This window comes from Anser cygnoides, chromosome 4, assembly GCF_040182565.1.
Source record: "Anser cygnoides isolate HZ-2024a breed goose chromosome 4, Taihu_goose_T2T_genome, whole genome shotgun sequence".
Taxonomy (NCBI): Eukaryota; Metazoa; Chordata; class Aves; order Anseriformes; family Anatidae; genus Anser; species Anser cygnoides.
In genome coordinates this window covers 56,010,383-56,032,291 of record NC_089876.1, presented here as the reverse complement: position 1 = coordinate 56,032,291, position 21,909 = coordinate 56,010,383, and the positions used below count along the sequence as shown (strand labels likewise).

General features: G+C 36.2%; 1 long non-coding RNA gene across 2 annotated transcripts; it reads right to left on the bottom strand.

Moving 5' to 3' along the window:
- Positions 1-992: 992 nt before the first annotated feature.
- LOC106041750 (uncharacterized) lies at positions 993-21,793 on the bottom strand. 2 transcript variants are annotated; one of them, XR_001210668.3, is made up of 7 exons: positions 21,287-21,793; positions 20,339-20,394; positions 11,683-11,734; positions 10,888-11,008; positions 7,024-7,127; positions 5,245-5,362; positions 993-2,473 (listed from the first exon to the last, which is right to left on the bottom strand). It is a non-coding gene; the product is annotated as an uncharacterized lncRNA (long non-coding RNA). The 2 variants fall into 2 exon arrangements; XR_007158226.2 differs by lacking the exon at positions 993-2,473 and adding an exon at positions 4,234-4,621.
- Between the last annotated feature and the right edge of the window lie 116 nt (positions 21,794-21,909).

Sequence of the window (21,909 nt, the reverse complement as noted above, 5' to 3'; positions counted from 1 at the left end):
AGATATTTCCAGCCTGTACGAAAAAAGCAGGGTTAAAGCCTGGTGAAGCATTTCCTCATTATGAAACTTAGCACATGGGAGCTTCTTTTATGCTGTGACTGCTGTATGAAGCTGAGGTCAAAACCAGTCCCTGTAAACATGGGAGCATTGCAAATGCTCCTACCTGCTGACAGCTGGTCACTAAGATTTTGAGACTCCTCTGTTTGTTGAGTGAACTCAGAGGACTGACTGGAGTTCTCTGAACTTAAACACTGCTTATTTTGGTGTCCTGTAGAGCAGCAGGGAAGTGTGGATAATAGGTTTGTGGCAAGGTCCCCTTTTACAGCAAGAGCTAGCAATAAACAAATAAATAAATAGATGTGTGGCTCTTTGAAGCCACTCATTCCTGATACAAAAGAAAAGAAAACAAAAAAACAAACAAACAAACAAAAACACAACAGACCCCAGACTATATTTTCTCTGCAGCAGCTGACTTCACACCTAAGCACTAATACAGGAACACCCACGTCCTGCCAGCCCTGGTGCTCTCAAGCCGCCTGGCTCCAGGAGCTGCAGCGCCCGGCCGTGTGGGAGCGCGCCCAGCAGAGGGCAATGCGCTTTTGAAAACCGGTAGGAGCCTTCTGCTCCGGAGTCGGAAGGATGCTCTTGGTTTAGATTTGTAAACATTTTTATAAACCGTTTCCCATTCCTTCATCTCTCCCTTTAGTTGTAAATTCGCTGAGAATTCGTGAGAAGTGGAGCACAATTTCTAACTAGGGAGCATTTAAAAACAATGGAACAAAATGAAAATGAGAATATTATCTAGAATAATTTTGTCTCTTACCATCCTGCTTTTTCTTTACGACATTTATTTCTGCCTTCCCCTTTCCTGTAGCCTGTGGTAGTCACTTCTGTTCTATTAAAAAATCACAATGACTTCATCATCTGTTTTTAAAGGGAATGGAAATGCTTTTTCTTTGAGGAGAAGAGCGAAGTCAGGCTGATAATGTTTTTCCCAGCAGGACGTGCTGAATGTGGGTGCATCTGCCTGCCTGCCTGCAGATGGAGGACTGGAGGATAAGATGAGGTCTGACAGGGAGCACGTCAGGGGGGAGGACACAGAAGACAACACAGTTCCTAATCACAGGAATTTCTTGAAGTCAAAATTGTCGATCTTGATTCAAGTCACTAATCCCATCACAAAATTAGCCATTTTTTTTTTTCTGCTTGGTTAGAGTTGGTTTGGTTCATGGAGGAGTACAGTTTGTATTGAAGCCAGCATGTATCAAGCTGGTGATAGGTAACTAAGGACAATATAAAGCAAGGACCAGAAAAACACATGATGTAGGAGCCCTGTGTTGGCTCAACTTGTTTTATGGACCTGCACCTGGAAAGAAAGAATCTCTCTCTCAGCATCTTTGAAAATAAAAGAGTTTGTGTTAATTCTTTTTAAATAGCCTTTCTGATGTTGATTGCAATGGGTTAGATTAACATTCAAGGGGCTTATAGTAATACACTAACAGAATTGGCTCATACCCTTTCTCAAAAAATGGGGAAACTAAATACAATCATCTAGGCACTATAGCTATCTCTGCTTAGAGGTAGAGAACCTAATAATACTATTATGTCTTGATAAAGACCTTGACAAGGCCTCATTATGTCCTTCTGTTCACCTTCCCTTATTTCCCAGCAAGACTTTTCAGGTCACTCAGATTCCCAGTCTCAGTCCCTCCAAAAACCTCAAGGAGGGATTGTTTTTTCCCTTGGACTTCAGATCAGCAGGTTTTTACACAGATAACAGCTTAGGAAATGTTTTGGGTATCATGTCTGGCATAAAAAAAAGCACAGGAATGGACACTACATCCTTTTTATTCTAGGAGCTTTTAACTGTGGTGCAACATGAGATAGTGATGTGGATTATGATGTGCTAATCAACCTGAGTAAAAATACAAAGTTTTGATAAATGAGTGAGGATTGCTTATAAGGTTACCACACAGTTTTCCAATCTAGGTATTGGTGATTCCACTTTGTTTTGGAAATGCTGTGTTGTAAGCTGGAGTTTGGAAACTGTAGTCTGGTATGTTATTGAGGAATAGCTCACATACCTGTACAAGGAGACAGAGTGAAAAATCTCTGTTCCTGTCAGTCAGAGCCCTCAAACTCCACTCTTCTAAAGAAAATATTGTATAATAGGGCATTATATTAGTACTAGTGGGAAATGGCTCCCTCTTCAGTTGTGGAAGAGTCACAATTTCACAGACTTTTAGACTCAACTTTGTCATTTATTCATAGACATGAATATTGTAGAAAATATTGAAGATTTTCTTTTCAGTGGAGTTGTCTTCATCTCCGCAGTCATAAAAAAATAATGATATCTAATTTTCCAAGTCACTTCTATGGGAATGGCTCTTCCATTTGACTGTTGTCTGTGAGATGCATTGTTTTCATAGCATCTTTTAGAAGACATGGATTAAAGTTTTTTCCAGATTGCGCCCTGCAGAAAAAATAAATTATTTTTGTCAGCTATCAAGAAAATGTTAGCATCTATATTTATAATGTTGTTCTTATGAAGCCTATCAATGATTCTTTTTTTAAATACAGAATCAGACATACCCAGATAAAAAAATGCAGGTTAAGCTCCTTAATTTAAGAATGTATTTAATTATTATTTTTTTCTAGTTGGAATATTTGTAATTCCACAATGTGAAGTATGTATAGAATCTCAAGTACTTCACTCTTGCTCATCGTTCTACTTCTGGCAAATCATATGTGTGCTTAAAAGGCATTCACATAATAATGCAGTCTGGTATGGCTGCTAAAAATAGAAACTTCTTTGGTTGTGCTAGTGGTTCAAGGTACTGCAGCTGTTATTTCCAAGAGCAGAACCCTAAAAAAAAAAAACAAAAAAAAACAGTTTAAATGTTCTCATTCTGGTTCTTTATCTTCTGAAGTCCTTTTATTGTAATGAAGGAAAGGCAAATGTGTTATTGATGTCACATTTGCACTTTTTCCAGTTTCAGCTGCAGCCTCCTCATATCGTATTCTGTGCTTCTCAGCATTCTCAGCTTCTCAGTCTTGATGGACTGATTTCTTTCATGTAGATCTGCTCTTGCCACTGCCAGCCAGCATGCATTGAAATTGCAGAATGCTAGTATGTGCTCTGTATGTTTGGTAGAAATAGATCTAAAAAATGCAAAGGTGATTCTTACAGTGCTTTGAACTTGAACATATTTCTATACATTTGTGCATATTTCTGTTATTAATCATCATACGCTGCATACAGAATGATAATCCTGTGTAGGAGCACTTGTTTTAAACTGCCACTTATGCCATATTAGAGCTGTTCTTAGTAAAAGTGGAGCCACGGGAAGGGTGCCCAAATGTCACCAAACAGCAGCAATGGTGGTGCAGGCTGTTGTGGCCCAGGACTTGCTGCAGGTCAATAGTACAGACTGATAGTAGGTGCTGGTGGCATCATGCCAGCACACCCAAGTTCTTGCCAAGAGAACTATTTATTTAGCGCTGGTAGGTGACTGTTTCTGTCGTTCTAAACATGTGAAGCGGTTGCTTCAGATGTTGTTGAGGTGGGTAAGCAGTGGCTCAACAAAATTGCAGTAATGTTTTCTGTTAAATAATATATACTGCTGGTAGTGAGTAGGAGGGTGTCTGTTGGAAAAGACTAGTTCTAAAATGTTGCTTGTGGAATATGCAGCATTTCAGTGATCTTTCAAAAAAGAAATGCTCTTGAGTGTGCACTCCCCCCCCCCCCCAAAAAAAAAACAACAACCAAACCCAAAACAAACAAACAAAAAAGAAACAACTTTTTGTGATATCTTCATGAGTCATTTTGACTTTCACTTAGAATCCTGTTTCTAGTGGTGAAATTGGTCACAGAATTGTTAGATATGCTTTAATACTGTATGAGAAAGCTCGGGCAATCATTGAAGTTAATGTGGAGAACAAGAGGATGATAATAGCATAAACAAATGAAGGGACTGATATAGCATAGAAAAAAATAGTGAATATTTTGCTAGGGACTTCTGTGTTTAGGACTTCTTACTTTTAATAATGGTGCTGATAAAATTTTACAGGTATTCTAGCTAGACATGATTTCTTTATCCTGGGTACTAATTCATTTGAATGATGCTTTTTTCTCTTCTTTTCTTCCCACACTTAAAATTCATTAGCAACAACCTGAAATCTGAGAGATAAAAATGTTCAACTGGGTTCTAAAAGTAAAACCATTCCTATATCATAATAAAGATATTAATTGGAGAGTTTTTTGTGCAAATGTTGCGTAAGCTATGAGAAATGAGCATTGCTAATCATGTTTTTATAGAAGTGGACTTTTACGTTCTGTTCTCTTTCCATTGTAAAAATACTGTTGAAAAAACAAAATGAGATTTATAACTAGTTTTCCTCCAAATTGGAAAGACCTTTGTCAAGAGTGTGTCTTTAAATGCAGAAAAAATGTTCAATGTAGTTACTGTGTAGATCGCAGATTTTGAATTTAAAGATGGGTATCATGACCATTTTCCTTACTCAAGAGTTATTGGTATGATGAAACTTGATGAGGTCCTGTTGATATTGCCATTTCTACTAGATTCTTTCCTCTAGCACAGTGATGCAGTGCTGTTAGTTCCTATGAAGCAGGGGACAGACATTAGTAGGATACACCTTTTGAAGCAAAAAGCACAGGCAGAAGCAGCAGGAAAAAAAATAAAAAATGGCTGTGCCCTTCAAAGTGTTGTTCTGCATATTTTGTTTTATGATTATTTGTGCTGGTGTAGAGAGGAAGCAGAAAGAATAGTCCAGAAAAGCACCGTAGGATATTATGCGAGAATGAAAAAATTAAACTTTTTTAGCCAAGTGCTTTCTTGAAAAGAGACTTGAAAGTGTAATAACTTAGCTTAACAATAATTTCTTGTATTGATTATATTAGTGGTCGGAAAAAATAGGTTATTTTCTATGATTTTTTCATTTAAAAGTCCTAATTAACAAGGAAATATTTTCTGACCATGCGAATGTCAGATTTTTCTTATCTAAAATTTGTTTAAGCCTGAAGGTAATAATATCTGAAATCTTTATTCATCATTTGCAACAGCATAGAGAATGGCATATATTTGGACCAGATCTTACAACAGTTGTCTTCTGAAAAACCTGAACACGTCTGTTACATTAGCAGCCTAATAGGATAACAAAATGTTGTCATAAGCTGTCACTTCATGAAGGTAGATACATATTATGATTCTGTAATATACCTACTGTTTTCCCATTTTAATATTTGAAATCCTTAAAACGTTCTCTTCAGAGCCAGGCCTCTGGTTGCTAGACTTCCAGACCTCTGTGCATAATGCGATAGTTTAGGGGAGAGAAGTGCTACCTATAACCAAGGAAAATCAAGTTATAGTCCACATAAGCAAACTAGGACTCCTGGAGGCACATCCAATGTTGCTCTTATTGTGAGGGGCTACTTCCTATAATTTTTGGAAGCTTGTGGTGGTTATAAGAGGTCTGTAGTGAATAGAGAAAAAAACAAATAGCATACCCACCTTCAAAAAGATTAGGAAGGAAATCCAGGGAACTGTATGCAGGTCAGTATCATTTCAATTCCTGGGAAGATTATGGAATAAATCTTCCTGGAAGCCATTTCCAGGCACAGGAAGGTAAATGAGGTAATTGAGAACAGCCAGCATGGATTTACCAAGGACAAATCATGCTTGACTAACCTGATTACATTCTGTGATGAAAGAGCTGGCTCTGTGGATGAGGGGAGAACAGTGAATGATGTTTACCTCAACTTAATCAAGTATTTTGACATGATTTCTTATAGATTTTTTTTTTTGTAGCCAAATTGGAGAGACACAAAAGAGGATGTATGTCTCAAAGAGCAGAGGTGAACAGCTTGAAGCCTAATTTATGGCTGATTACAAGTGATGCTCTTCAGGAATTGATATTGGTGCAAATATTGTTTAACATTTTCATCTTTGACCTGGATGATGGGATGGAAGGTGCCCTTGTCTTGTTCATGGATGAAAGTTAAATGGGTGGGGAAGGCGTATACATTGGGTTATGTGCAGGGCTACCATTCAAAGGGACCTTGATTAGCTGTAGGAGTGGGCCAAAAGATACCAGGTGAAATCTGGTAATGACAGATGCAGAGTCCTGCATCCAGGCAGGAATAACCCCATGCAACAGCACAAGCTGGTGAGTGACTGCCTAAGGTACAACTCTGTAGAAAAGGGTCTGATAGTGCTGGTGAATGGCATGTTGAATATGAGTCAGTATTGTGAGATAAAAGCTATCTCTATGCTTGGTGGCCACAGTAAGTGTAGCCAGTATAGCAAGGGAAGTGATCCTTCCCTCTAGTAAGCACTTGTGAGATTGCATCAGGAGAATGCTGTTCGTATGTCCATCCTTCCCATCACCCATAAGGAGACTGGTAAACTGGAGTAAGTACAGCAGTCAACCATCAGGATAGCTAAAGGAACTGAACACAATGGGGATTTTACTCTCTTGAAACCACAGATCTCTTATTTCATAAAGGGATAAATATATACAATTATTAAATAATGGGTCGTTAAAATCGTGTGCTTTTGACACCTAGGATTGTGTGGGCTGTGAAGTTCTAATGTGAAAACAAAATCTGATACCTTTGATAAGAAGCAGTATTCTTTCCAAACATACAAAGGTTGAGAAAAACAAGGTAATATCTACCCTTAGTATTCCAATTTGCATTATGACAAAGATTAAAAATAAACAGATTAAAGGAGATTTATGATTGGTTTATTCAGTATTCTCCTTTTACATTTATTCTATTGTGCCTTGGTTTCCATAGCTACTAGCTTAATCATGATGCATGGAGCTATTTCTAATTACAGTATATGCCAGCATAAAATTAATTCTTTGAGTATCTTAAGTAACAAGCAGCTTGCAGCTTGTTCTTTGGCATTTTATTACCACACATCCTGAAGTAGCACATTAGCACATCATATTTAATCTGTTCAATTTTATTAAAAATAAAATAAGTTTTTAAATATATACCTGCTCAGATCTGTGTCAAGGGAGTGTCTTGGATGATGGAATGTATTGTATCCAAGGCTGATGAATTCATTTCAAATTATATAGCACATGTAAACGATCAGTAGCTGTTGTAGAAAAGACATCGTACTGAACATCCATTACAATTCAGTCTTGTTTACAAATAGTTTTTATCAATGTCAAGTCTGTAATGTCTTTAATTTTTTCTTATGCAAATATGTGTTTTTCCTTACAGAGTAATGGAACAGATTAGATATAACTTCTGTCCTGAAGAACCTGCAATATGCAGGACTCAGGTTCTACAGCTGAGTATGGGTGAAGCAGCCATATATTTCAGTGAGAAGTTGCTCAAGTGCAGTAACTGTGGGGTAGGTCACGAATGAAAAAATGCTGTGTTTTCTAAGAAGTGCTAAACATAATCAGGGAAGTCAGTGGCAGCTGATGATCAGTGCCATCAAAACTGTGACAAAACTTGTTGGTAATTATTTCCTAAATGAAACAGGTATTTGTCTTAATATTTTAGCTTATTAGTTTACAATATTCTGTTATATCAAATAATATTTATATTTTATTTATTTATTCAACTCTCTTCCACCTCCCATGCCCTGTCTATACTAACAGATTATCTATCTAACTAGGTTCCTGCAATGGAAAGTAGAATGTAAAGAGTGAGAATTTCTTCCATTGTGGTTCTTGTCTGACAACAATAGTACACTTAATTAAAATGTCTTTGTCTTTTTGACTATTAATAATCTGTGTTTTCAGGAATCCAAAATAGTCTTTCCTAACGTGGTTTGGGTAGAGACTTGCAAATTTGTATAGATTTGAACTGGAGTTAAAATTGAAGTTAAGAAATATAAAATCTCTTGCTTTATATAGAAGCCAAACTATTTTAAAACTGTTGCAATACAGGTCATCCATTTATCAGTTTGGAGGTTAACTGCAAAATACAGACTTCCTGATTGCCACGTGGTAAGTGTTCTGTCAGTTGACTGGTTTTTAAGACATTTCATTGGCTCAGTGAAGCAGTATGCAGTGAAAAATACAGTTCATACAAAGAGCTGATTTAAATAATTCTAAAATGATTGATTGTCATTCAAACTGCTATGAAGGTGGCTTTCTTCAAATTATTTAATTGATGTACTTTTAAAAATCTTGCTTCTGATTTGAGATTAATGTAAATCTTTCTTCTGAAGTGTTCAAGGCCAGATTGGATGGGGCTTTGAGGAACCTCATCTAGTGAAAGGTGTCCCTGCCAATGGCAGGCAGGTTGAAACTAGGTGATCCATAACGCATAAAGCTAAATCATTACAATCATTATTTACCAGACTGTTACTCAATACAGAGGAAAAAGAACCCAGCTAATGGGGAACAAACCCAAAGCGTTACCTCAAATTACATGCAGTAGAAGAGGTATTTAATCAGTAAGATAGTGACCAATTGCCAGAATCAAACTGAACTCATCTGAGAATACTGAAAGAATCCTGAAACTGCTTAATTGATAGCTGTGGTGTTTAACCTACAACTCCTACCAGCCTTGGTACTATATGTAAGTGGCAGATAGCAAAAGAAGGTACTTTTAAAATCATTGTTATTTTTTAAAAGGGTTAAAAGGGCTCCTTGGAATTTCTTAGGGTGCTACACAGTAAATTTGTATAATTTATGAGGCTGTGTTGGATAAAATATATATTCCTTATTTTACTTCCAAAAGCATTCATTAATTACCTTAAAGGAGTCTATAGGAAGGTGGGGATGGGTCTCTTCTCCCAAGCACTAAGTGATAAGACAAGAGGAAATGGCTATAAGTTGCACCAGGGGAGGTTTAGATTGAATATTAGGAAAAAATTCATCGCTGGAACAGGCTGCCCAGGGAAGTAGTTGAGTTGAGCCACCATCCCTGGTGGTCTTCAAAAAATGTGCAGATGTAGTGCTTAGTGATGTGGTTTCATGGTGGACTTGGCATTGCTAGGTTAAAGGTTGGACTAGAAGATCTAGCAGGTCTTTTCCAACCTAAACAATTTTTATGAGCCTGTTTGAAAATTGAGTATTGAGCTAGAGAGGTGTTTTGTTCTGATCCAGTAGGGCTTCAAGTGGTTTTGTGTTTTACTATGCTGGTAGAACTTTAACTAGGCTTCTTTGCTCATGAGTGGGAAGGTATTCTAAAGAGTGAAAGATCCTATCAAAAGTTAGGCCAGCAAGGGATATGTCTAATTTTCCTGTAAAATGTGCCTGCTAGCTGTTAGTGAATTCATATTGTATCATTGTTCTCAGCATGAGTATCTTTATAGTACTTCAGGTGGTCCCTCATGCTCTGTGTAATGAGCTCAGTAGCAATCACGAAAGAATATTAAAAATCTCTGAGGAAAAAAAACAACAACTGATTGCTAGCTTTGATTCTTAAATATTAAAAGTAGCAAAAAGAGATCTTCAAGTTCTAAAATTTAACTTTGCAATCTATTGAATGGATGTAAGAAAAAAAGAAACAGAAAATAACTCTGAATTCACACTGATTTGGGATCTGTGTGAATAACGCACACTGATCCCAAATCATCAAGTAGATGTTACTTGTGTCAGTAGTTTTTCTTATTCCAGTGCTGTTTTCTGGGAATTTGTTCAAGCCTCAAAGAAATAATTATTTAATAAGGATCCTTTGGTTGCAACTGGCAGTGAGCAGTTGCAGTTCTATGAATTAACTTAAGAAAAGTTTGTAACAAGTTCGAATTTTAAAATGTCTTTCTAGAGGTGTTTTTTTCCTTTTTTTTTTTGTAAACAGCAAAGATTTTCGAATCTCAATGGCTCCTTAAATACTGTTCTTTGAACATGTATATTCCTGTTATTAGAACAATATTATAAACAGAGTAGTCATACTGCCAAGTGACAGTGAATGCAAGAGTTGGTTTTAAGTTACTGAATGGAGTTGTTTTAGTGTAGCTTTAAAATGTTATTTACTTTTTCCCCACTATATAAATGGAAATAAGAGTATATGTCAAAATACACTGCTACATTATCCAAGACAAGTGGTATATTTACTTGCATATGTTACTTTGAATGCCCCAAAGTGCAAACATTTTTATTTCTTTAAGTGAAATTCAGTAAGTGTTGAACTGAAGTTGTATTTATAGTAGAAATTCTATTCTAAAAGTAAATCAGATTTTTTTTTTTCATTAATGTAGTGCCTTCCAGGCAAACTAAAATAATTTTGTTCCTTACTAGTGCATCTATTTTAGAATTGCCACTGCCATTGCATTTTGAGTTCTAAGGAAGTCTACAAAAAGATTTACTCTAAGAACAGTTCATCCATTATTTGAAAATATTTATATACACTTACGCTATTTTAAAGAGAGAAGACAATATGGCTTTACCATGCAGTAGTTCATACTATAGTATCTGTATGTATTTAATATCTTTGTCTGTACTGATTTAAAAGAATTATAGATGTACCTGTTTGGAAATATGCATCAGCTGACATTTTCTTATTTAAATATAGCTTGTCAAATACTTTGGAGCAGAAAAGCTGACACGGCTATTAGGAAAATATATATTTTATTTTTAAGTGTGAATAGTAATACCATTACCCTTGGTATTTATATCTGATCCACACTGGCAAAATTGTTTTGCTTAAACTCCTGTAGCTTTAGATCCACTTGAATCAGAATTTAAAGTTGTTTATGTTAAGGTAGCATAAACTATTCCAGCTAGCTCAAATATACATTGTCTTGCTCTTCTTCTAAGTGTTTGAAAATATACTTATAATGGCTCTCTGCCTAAATGCTCCAATTCAAATCTACTGTTGTCCTGTAGAAGCAAGGTAATGCTGTCTTCTAAAGGTGGTATGTGAACAGTGAAGTGTTGTATCTTGCAACTTACCTCTTCCTGAGATAATGCCTAGTTGGATATTCACCTTCTACCTGCAGCTTAGTGTAAGAGGTGCATCATCAAATGCCTTTGGTAGTGTCCTTCTTAGTAACCCCCAAGTCTTCCAAGATACCTTATAAATGATTTTTTTTTTAATAGAGAAATAAAGGGTTTCAGCTTTTCACTTTTTTTAATTTGTTTGTAAACTTCTGCCCCCCACCGCCCCCTTCCCAGCAGCATCAGCTATTTTACTTTGCAGCTCCATTTCTCTTGTGCTATGCTGCTTGTTTATGAAGGCATAGCCTGAGCCACATTCAGCTTTTATATAAATGCTCTGTATATATTGTATTTGTTCATCAAACTTTAAACAGTTTTCAGGATTTCTTTGTGATTAGGGCTGCAGCAGCCAAGTGTGAGGCAGGCCATAACTCAGATAAAGTAAAGTGGGATAAACACAGCCTCAAATACCTACAAGCATTAACTGTGTGTCTACTCCAGTAAGTACTTTTTGGTGATAGATGACCTATTTTAAGATCCAGTATTCAGTTAATCTCATGTTTGGGTAAACAGTCTCATGAGGGACAATGAACTGAAAGGCAATCAGAAAGAATGCATATTTTCAGATGGTTGTTTAGGGAGGAAGGGCTTCTCATATCTAGATTTAGCAAAACATTAACTATTTTCTCTAATGTGACTTGATTCATGTGTATACCACTGGATCCAAGTAAAAAATATGCTTGAAGATGGATTTTATAAAAAAAACTGGAAAAAGGGAAGAGGTAACACCGGAAGCAATTCCTGAAATACCTGAATTCCTTCACTTGCTCCCATGGTCCATTCCATATTCCCTGGTGTCATTCTGATTATATTTTTAGGAGAAAAAAAAATGTCAAAAAGAAGTATATGATACTAACACTTTTTTTCTTTTTTTTTTTTCTTTTTCCTCCAGCAAGGTGTTTTTTCAAATCTAAATCAAGGATAGAATTTAAGTTATTATTCCCTTGACACAGGTTTGAGTTAATGAATAATGCTAACATCCTTTGTATCACGAAGCACATGTGGATTTGACAGTGCTGAAACTCTTTTTAACTTTAAACATTTTTAAAATCAATTTTAAATGTGCAAGTTGTGCAGTTCTGTGCTTACCAACTAGCTACTTAAATATGTTAGCTACTTCTTTCTGCTTCTCTGTGTTGTCTTGAACTGAGAAGAGTTCTGGGAAGGTGGGTTTACTTGTGATAAACTCTAGGTACTGTAAATTTACTGTGGGTTTGCTTGCAGCAGGCTCTTTCCATGGATGGATATGTTTCAGGGCTTATATTCTTACTACCTGTTTCCTACTGACAGTTGAATACCCTCAGTTGAGTATGCTGGTGTATATAAAGTCTTTACCCAGGAGATCATCCCTTTGTGTACTGGTGTGACTGCTGTGACCAAGTCTTGTATGGTAAGCTTTTAGACCATTCTGCTGTTGAAACTGGACAACTTAAGAATTAATATCTCCTCAGTTTGGGAGACATTAGCTTGTTTATTTATTTATTTATTTTCCAAGAACATCTGTTGTTTGAACTCTTTCTAAGGAACTTTGAATGGTATGCAGCCATCTATTTCATGACAATGAATTGACTGTTTTTAGATATTCACACACTATACACACCATCCTTTTTGGTGTAATACTTTGGCTATAGCTTTTAATTTATAAAGCTAGCAAACTACATATAGTTAATTTAATATTTTCTAAATTGAAAATTATGTATTTCTTTCCATCTCTGCATTGCCTATAGAACTGTTAGCAGAAGAATGCAGTATATTCTGCTATTTTTAATTCAGTCTCCAATAGATGTCCAAAAGAAAAATGCATTCCAGCATCAGTCACATCACAGATGCTGATGTGGTGACTAACATAAGAAGTTAAGTGCTTACTCTTAAGATTTTACCAGTTTGACAGTTTAACAAAAGTGTGCTTCTTCACTCTCCCTTGAATTAGTACATACCTTTCTCAGAAACATCTAAAATTGCATGTTGCAGTGAGTCTTCCATTTTCTTTTTATTTTCAACATTTGAAACTAGATACACTATTTCCTTTGAAATTGTAATACCTTAAATATGTACCTAAATGAGAATTCATCTGTCAGCTCTGTGGACTTCTGGAATTTTCTGTAACCTTCCAATTGAGTCACAATATATAGACATGAAAGTCTGTTTTATATCTTTATAAAGCTGTAATCTAAGTTTCAGTTACGTGTGTTGGTAATTTATTTTTCTTCTTGATGGAAATCTTTTTGGGTGTAGTGCCTATTTAAAACTATATAAATTTGATTCTTATTTATTTAATCTTCTACATCTGTGCTTAGAATTTTCAAAGGGATGGTCTTGAGGACTGGAAATCTTTGTTAAAAGTCCAGCTGCTCTGAGTATCAAATTCACAGATTTTGGAATTTGGTGGAATATGCAGGCCTGACAGTCTGTTGTCAGAAGGTGCATCTTCTGGGCTATGCTCTGTTTGCTGTCATTACTGGCTGTATGTGATAAGGATAGTTTAAAATAGCCCCTAGATTAATTAAATCATGTAAAAATTTGTTTCAAGTGTAGCATGGAGAAGGCCCTGGATTCTGATGGGCATTCAGTAGTGATGACGGGGATAAAAAGCGGGGGAGCATCTCATGATCTGCTGCGGCTCGTATTATCTCATGAGTTTTGACAGTGCTCTTGTTGAGCCCTGTCCTTGCTTCAGATGGTGTATCTAATGAAGATTTTGTCAAAGGAGGGTAGCCCTCTCACTGGATTTTGATTTCTGTCCTGCCTCGCCTCCCTGCCTTAAGGCAGGTTACCATGTTTTCTCTTGTGCAATTTCTTAATTCCTAGCTGTATGCTACAATATCAAAACATCCCCAAGGATATTTCATGTCAATCTCAGATTTATGATAAAGATTTATGATCTACCAGAAGAACAAGATACCAAATTATTCATATGTAGGAGATATCTAAGGTAGAACATGTTGATTAAAAATCACATGCAAAACAAAAACCTGACCATCTCCAAAGCCCTTCCGCTAAGAAAGCTCCTTTTTAACATATGGCAGGCTAACTTTTTGTCTTCATTGCTTGACTAGAGTTTTAGCATCTGTATCATAGGCCTAAAGGCCTTATCCTTTCCAGGAACAGTCTTCAGACTATAGCCTCTTTATGTAGCTGGATTAGGATGAAACAGATGGCTGGTTGCAAAAGAAAATATAAAAATGCATAGAAATATTCTAAATGCTCTACTGCTTCTTGTCTTTTTTAAAAAAAGGTCATTTGGTGCTTTCCTTATCTGAATCTTTGCTGAAGATGAAAATGTGCTGTGGGTTGTAAAACTCTTAATTCCCCACCCTTAATGGTCTGATGAAATTCTGACTGAATAATCCTCATGCAAGTTAGAACATTGCCATGATGCCTGCAGAGGCAGAAAGCACCAGGAAAGCCTAAAAAAGAAAGATCATCAACATCAGATTAAACGTGTTATTTTAATTTTGTCTTGATTTAGTGGGTGAGTTCAAATGAGTGGATTTCAAATAAAATCTCTGCTACGCTGTTCATATAGGATGTCCAATGCAAGATGATAGGCGACATAGAGGTTTATCATCCCAGGAAGCTGTTTACTAGTTTGGGGTGACCCAGCTTTGTTGATCCTTAAGGGATAGAGTTCTTACTTTTAATGAGCTTGAAGATCTTTCTGCTTAATTGATTAGGTAGATTTTAAAGTAGTAGCACATGAATTACTTAGCTTGAAAAGTTATTTTTGTCTGTGGTCCAGGATGTTTTATAGTGTAGCCATGATGGATGAAGAACTATGGTTTGATAAGGTTTTCTGTCTTCCCTTTTCCTCTGATTATTGCCTCCCATTTTATCCCTCACCATTCTGATCCATTTTTACTTTGAAGTATTAGTCTTATTTGTATTAGTCTTATTATTTGTATGCTAGATTATCAGTTCAAAAGATCAGTCAGTGGAAGATTGCTAAACCCAGTGCTACATTGAGTACAAACAAATAAATGTTCTACACAGCAATGTTTTCCTGCTTATCACGTAGTGTTTTTAGGATCTTCTCTTCTGAGATATATGGATCTCCTGCTGCATTCAGCTGAGAATAGTTTGCAGTCTGTGGAATTCCATGATATTTTGTATTTTCTTTGGAAGACTGTGGCACTTTGCATTAATGGTTTGAATTAGACAGACAAATGAGGATCTCCCACTATGACTGATTTCACTTGAGTGTCAGTTGGCTCTCAAATTTGAATTCTATATTTGACATTGAAGGTAGTGAATATTGATATCTTGTTCTGTGATCTATGGGAACAAAGTGAAAAGGCTGGGTTTCATCTGTCTTTCTCCAGGTCTGTCATGACCAGCCCTACTGAAATCAGTGAGGATAGACTGGTACAAAGTAATTGCTTAGTGTGTGTCAGAATAAAGTTCAATGCTATTTAGGACTGAGTATTACCAGTGTTATTTCTACAGCCTAGTGCTTTTTTTTGTATTGTCACCTGGAGCATCACTGTGGTGTCTGTAAAGCTCTCTGTAGGAGCCCTATTCCTGGCTAAATAGTAACTAAATCATTTTGAGAAGTAGTTGACAGAAGGCCTTGTTCATAACCCCTATACCAGTGTGCTATAACCAAGGCTATAAATAATCTGCCTCCTCTCTGTCTGCCTGTTGCAGTGTTTGCTGTAACGTATTTTCTTTTTTTTATCTTAACTAGCAAAATTTCTATTATACAGTGTGAATAATGAAGACAAGGCTAGTAAGTTCTATTGCAAATAATTAATATTTTAACTGTTTCAGATTTCCATAATAGTGTAAATTTGATTAAAAATGTCTATTAAATAGCAGATAAATTGTGGTGCTGCTTCAAAATTATTTGCTTTGCTTAGAAATAAATAGTTTTTCAGCAAGAACTGTCACCTAACAAGCATGGTGCCAGTGAAATCACCTCAGAAGCCTTCTTGAGACTTGTCCAAGATCCTGTGTTTTAATACTTTATTTTCTTCTGATTCTAGAAACTGCAAAACAAAGTTTACAAAGCTCTTTGAGGGACCACTAGATTAAATGCCAACCTAGGCAATGCTTTCCAAGGAGTCCAAAGGAATGGGTATCAATTTCTTTTGCATGTGTGAAGCTGCCATTTGGGTTTATAGTTTCATGGACCTAATACAGCTCTAGAATATAACTGTTCTGTTTAGAGGTGATTTTCTCAGACTTATGGCGAATTTTCTCATTGCAAAATATTTTTTCCAGCTGAAGATCTGCTAGATCATTTGAAAAAGTAGCTTGCAGATCATGAGTCTTTTAAAAATTGATACTTTGGGGGGCTGAATTTTTTGAAAATCCATCAAGATATCTGTGGCCTTTAGAGAAGCCATTGCATTCTTTACATATTATATCTACTGTCATCCTAATCCCAATGTCCTAATACTTTTAGGAAGTATAAAGAAGGAATGGAGACCTTTTTTTTTGTTTGTTTGTTTGTTGAGGTTATTCTTAAACACCACAAAAGCATTTAATTTCTTACTTGTCAGACATTACATTTTCCATCACAGTGTTTTCATGATGAAAATATTTTTCAGATGCTCGATGAAAGGAAAAAGGTTATAAGGACCTTGGGAGATGCAATGACGTTTTTTATTTTCAGTGTCATGATCAAGTAGCTGATGTTTCCAGCTGAAATTGATGAGACTGGGATTTAAGTAAAGAGGTTGCTAACAGTGAGGCAGAGGAAGAGATGGTTGTGCATAATAGTAAGGCTCTTGAGATGGCTGAACAAGACAGGACCATAATTCCCCTAAAGGAATGGATAGGGGTTTTTTTTGGCAATCCTTAAATGGAAGCTACTACCCAAAGATGTTGTTAAATTGCAGTGCCCTCCCTGTACACACTGGAGGCCAGAAACCTTACTGGTAAATAACTCTTCCAGGCATATCTATTTGTTTGTGGAGTTGCTATAGGAACGTGATTTTAGCTAGAGTTAAGTAGAAAATAAACTGAGAGCTTAATGTACAATACTTTATGATGAATTAGATGTCCTTTAATGTCTCACCTCTCATCGGTATCTGGACTATAGTTTATTATTATTCCACTGTGACATACAGGTTTCTTCTAAAATACACTTTTTAACTATACTTCAGCAATAAATACTGAGTACAATAAATTAATTGAATGCTGAAGGAAGTGAAGTGCTATTCTGCAGGGAATGGATCATTCACAACAATATGTAGAAGGTGTAATAATAATGGATCTCAATATCCTTTTACATATGTTTAAAATATGCCTGTACAGTCCCTAAGCATACATGCAATTTGCATAAAACTTCAAATAACAATTCTGGAATTGACTGTACGAAATTCTATTTTAAGCATAATATTTTCAAATTAGACTTCTGATCAAAGATGGTGCCTGACTACAGTATGTTTTCAAAGTTAATGAACTTTTGCTTAGGTTATGTTGACTGAGGAAACAAATGGAAGCAATGAATCCAGTTCCTGTTATTCAAAATTCACTAGCCAGTTCAGCACTTCTTAGTACCAGCTGTCATCGAGAGGTTAACATATAGGTGTTCAAAGCAGAGGAAAAACTAGAAAAAATTAAAGCCTACATCAGTGAAAGATGTACAGTGAAAGTAATGATAGATTTAATGGAATGAGAATTAGACAGGCTTTAAAAAAACACTGTGAAAACACTAAAGTGAAGTGTACCAAAATATTTCATTTGTTACAAAGAAACATTCTCTAGATATTATAGACTACTACCAAAATTTCTTGTAAATTCCCACAGAACACCATATTCCCTATTCAGTCTTATGGATGTTCAATAGCAACCTGAAATTCAGGAGCTTTGAGAGAGATTCTGTTTTTCATGCTGGATTCCTACTGCCTTTTGTCTTTATTCCCATAGATCACAGAACAAGGTATCAGTATTCACTACCTTCAATGTCAAATATAGAATTCAAATTTGAGAGCCAACTGACACTCAAGATCAAGTGAAATCAGCTGCAACAGAAGATCCTCATTTTACCTCATTTGTCATTTCCTGACGCCTGGAATAGTAGAAGTCTATCTAATTCAAATCACTAACGCAAAGGAGATGTCATTCTCACTGATTTTGCTGTGCAAAGGATTGACTTGAAGTTTATAGGGATGCACTGAGCATATCTGTAGGAAATCTGTTGTTCAAAAGTAGGAAAACTAGTAAGGGAGATAGCTTTGATTTGACTCTGGTTAGTAGAAAGGAAGACTTTCCTGAAATGAAAAACTGAGTAAGAATTTAGATGAAAATGAATGCAAGTCAGAATTCATGACCCTTTAAAAAAAGGGATGAAGGGATGTCAAAAGACTTCAGCATACCTGAGAACTTACAGGATGACCATCTGCTGGAAAACTATCATGCAGAAGATCTAACTGCTAATAAAGGAAGTTGTGAACTGAAGCTATCCTGACATGGAGGGATGACAGGAAAATAATGATAGAACAGTGAGACTGAACCAGAAACCCCAAAAGATCTGAATGTTATAGAAATATATATTAAAATATGGAACAAAGAAGAGTATTCAAAGAATACAAAGCAATAAAAAAATGCAGGAAAATGATAGGGCTGAAAAGGTTAAGATACCAAATGAATTACATTAATTGATGAATGGAATAGGTGTGTGTGCTTGCTAAAAAGGATCTTTATAGCAGTAAAGAGAAATGTCTGACTGATGTGGAGAATGCATTTAAAGCTTCAGTCTTCTCAAATAAGGTTATTTTTTGGCTGTTTATCCTTAAAAAGCAACTAGCAAAAGACACTAGTGCAGAGGAGCTAAAGATCGAAGACATTTAGGTCTGCAGAGCCCTAGAATAATTACTGTGCTAATGGATGCACTCTCCAAACAAGTGGAGGATTTGAAAAGGATGGGTGAAGTCCCATGAGAAGCAAAATGTAGTATGTACTTCTGAAGTGTTGGGCTAGCCAATATAATTCTTTCTCTTTGGAACATGTTCTATTTTGTTTGTCAGGGTAACTTGGCTACTGTACACAGAAGAAGCAGTGCATCTAAAGTAAGCTTTATTAGCAGTTTGATATTACTTCATATCAGCAAAGCAGAGAGGGAAAAAATTAGTTTCGTTTAGTTGTAGGACCAGTACACCAATAGCTGACAAATTCTATTCAAAGTAGAGAGAAAAGTAGCTCCACTTTAAGCATTCTCAGTTGCTCCTTGGGGAAAGAAAAGTTTCCTCCTGCCCTCCATTCCTTTTTTTTTTTTTTTCCTGAGGTGTCATACCTCAGCTAGGTAGTCTGTTAAAGATACATAGCATAAATGAAGAACAAACCAATAAACCAATATCTTACATATATACATATGCTTTTAATTTCAGTAAATTTTTAAAAGGCCATTATGTGATCCTATCAGTGAATGGAATAAGAGCCTTCTGCTTCAGTTCCTTAGGGACTTTATCGTAGCATAATAAAGTAAGTGACATGAAAACCCTTTTAGCTATCTGGAAACACATATAATTGTTTAAACTTTTATAAAGTAAGCTGATCTCAAACTGAAATAATCTGAATTGGTATACTAACTAAACCTGGTTACATAATAAGAGCATCAGACCAAATATTTTTCTCCCTGGTATTAGAAAGTTAATATGAGTGGGGCATTTTTGTTTATAAAAGCTGTCTTTCCTAAGTTTCCTTTCAAGTCTGGTCTTCATCTGTTTCTTTTCTCATCTGCTTCTCTGATTTGTTACTGTTTTTACTCTTTTCTTTGACTTCTCTTACAGAAAAGATTGTATGAAACTGATTCTGAGGAGGATGTTTTACTTTTTCTATTATTATTCACTTCTGCAGCTAGTGTAAGTAGTGTAGCCAATATTACTTTCTTTGTGGCTGTTTACCACATACTTGCTCACTTAGTCTGCAATTGATTCTGTCCACTTTGGCTAGAAAGGTAGTCAAAGCTGTTACTTAGCCAAACCATGAAATAAGGAATAGACCTTAATCATTGTATGACACTCTGGGCTAAAACCAGTCCAACCTTCTGATGAGAGAGACTGAGATTTACGTTTTAAAGATTTAATTAAACTAGGAGTTGCAAAGGCACTCTGTAGTGACCTGGTTAATTTTTAATGCTTTTTTTTTTTTCTCCTACTATGGACGTCACCAACACTTGCACTAAGGAAATGTAATGGTAACTTTTTAGGTATAAGGAGCAATCCACAAAAGATGGAGATGGAGTGGCATTTTCTCATGGTATTACAGAATACAATAAGTCTTTTCTGAATTTCAGTGTTCTTCCATGGAGCTCTTTTAAAATCTAATTTTGCAAGCACAAAACTCCCCCCCCCCCCCCCCCTTTTTTTTTTTTCTTTTTACTAGATATCCAGTTTGGGGAGAAGTCTGGTGGTACTGGAGAATAGCGCTGTTCCAGACTTCCTCTGGCTACAGTACTTACCTATGGCAATGTAGGATGCTGCTCTCTGGTAGATCTGTGTTGCTGAGGAGCTGGTGCTGTGATAAACATACAAGTGTGTTCAATCAGCCTCATCGCATAAGGACAAATCAAATGATCTCTGAAGAACTGATAATAGGTCTGCTTTTAATAAAAGTCTGAATCTGGCAGGCTAAGAATATGTACCTACACTATGACCTAAAATCTAGGTACGACTTCCAGGAATGTCACAGAAATTGAATCCAGGGCAAAAGAAACGATTGTGTAGAATGTGCCATATACAAAAGCAAATGTTGTATACCTGCAGAAATTACTTGTCTTTCTAATACTGTCCCTTGTCTAAGTGATCTGCAATACCTAAAGACCGAGGTGTCTCTGGATGTGTAGTCAATATTTAAGGCACACCCTATTGTTTAAATACCTTACCTTATTCATGCATCTGAATAATTCTTGCATGCAGTGTTGGCTTGTACTTTTTTTTTTTCTTTTACACTGAATGAGGTGATAGGTTGAATGAAGATTAGTTGAATATTTATTAGATGAAAAACGTTCATCTTGTTATTAATAGACCTTGAAAATATTTCTAGCTCCTGGAACCATTCAGTTATTTTCTTTGGCAGGGAATGGCTTAATGAAAATTAAAATTATAAAAGGTATGCTTCTGCTCTTACTCAGTTCCTTTAATGCTTGCTGAAAGCCGTATTTATGGTTCCAAGAACTGCTTTGCTCTTTATTATATTACTGGGCTTACTTAAGTTATTTTCCATTGGAAGAATTAACATTAACTGTGTATGTGCCTGTCTGGATGATAGGTATAAAAGTATACATAGAAAATAATATATTTTTCCTCAAATGCATGTAACAGGTTTTAATGATGTATTTTTGAAGACTTTTAACTGTTAGTCTACCTGCTACATTTACCTACTACCCTCTTGCCAGTTTTGAACATACCTCTATTCCTCATCATCTCTTCCTTTCCAGTTACTGTGGCTTAGCTTCTTGGTTATTTCAGTGACATGACTGATTGTTTTGGCCCCTAGAGTTCAGTGTCCTTAATATACTAGTGCCTGCTGATAACCCTCAGTTATTAAACCTTCGGTCTGTTAAGTCTGTAGTGTGGCATTATAGCTTTTCACAATTTTCCTCAATGCAATAGCATGGTATGTGGTTGGGTTTGACTTTATGTTTGTATTTAGCAAAACTAATAATTAGTGAATCAGGGTTTGTTAATTGCTGATCACTTTCAAGAGAAAACAAGAAACTGGAATGGCTACTCAGCTGGAAACCAAAGACTAGTAGGTTGTAGAATCATAGAATGGTTTGGGTTGGAAGGGACCTTAAAGCCCATTCAGTTCCAACCCCCCGCCATGGACAGGGACACCTCCCACCAGACCAGGTTGCCCAAAGCCCCATCCAGCCTGACCTTGAACACCTCCAGGGATGGGGCATCCATAACCTCTCTGGGCAACCTGTGCCAGTGCCTCACCACCCTCTGAGTAAAAAAAAACAAAACAAAACAAAAAAACTTCTTCCTTGTATCTAATCTAAGCCTACCCTCTTTCAGTTTAAAGCCA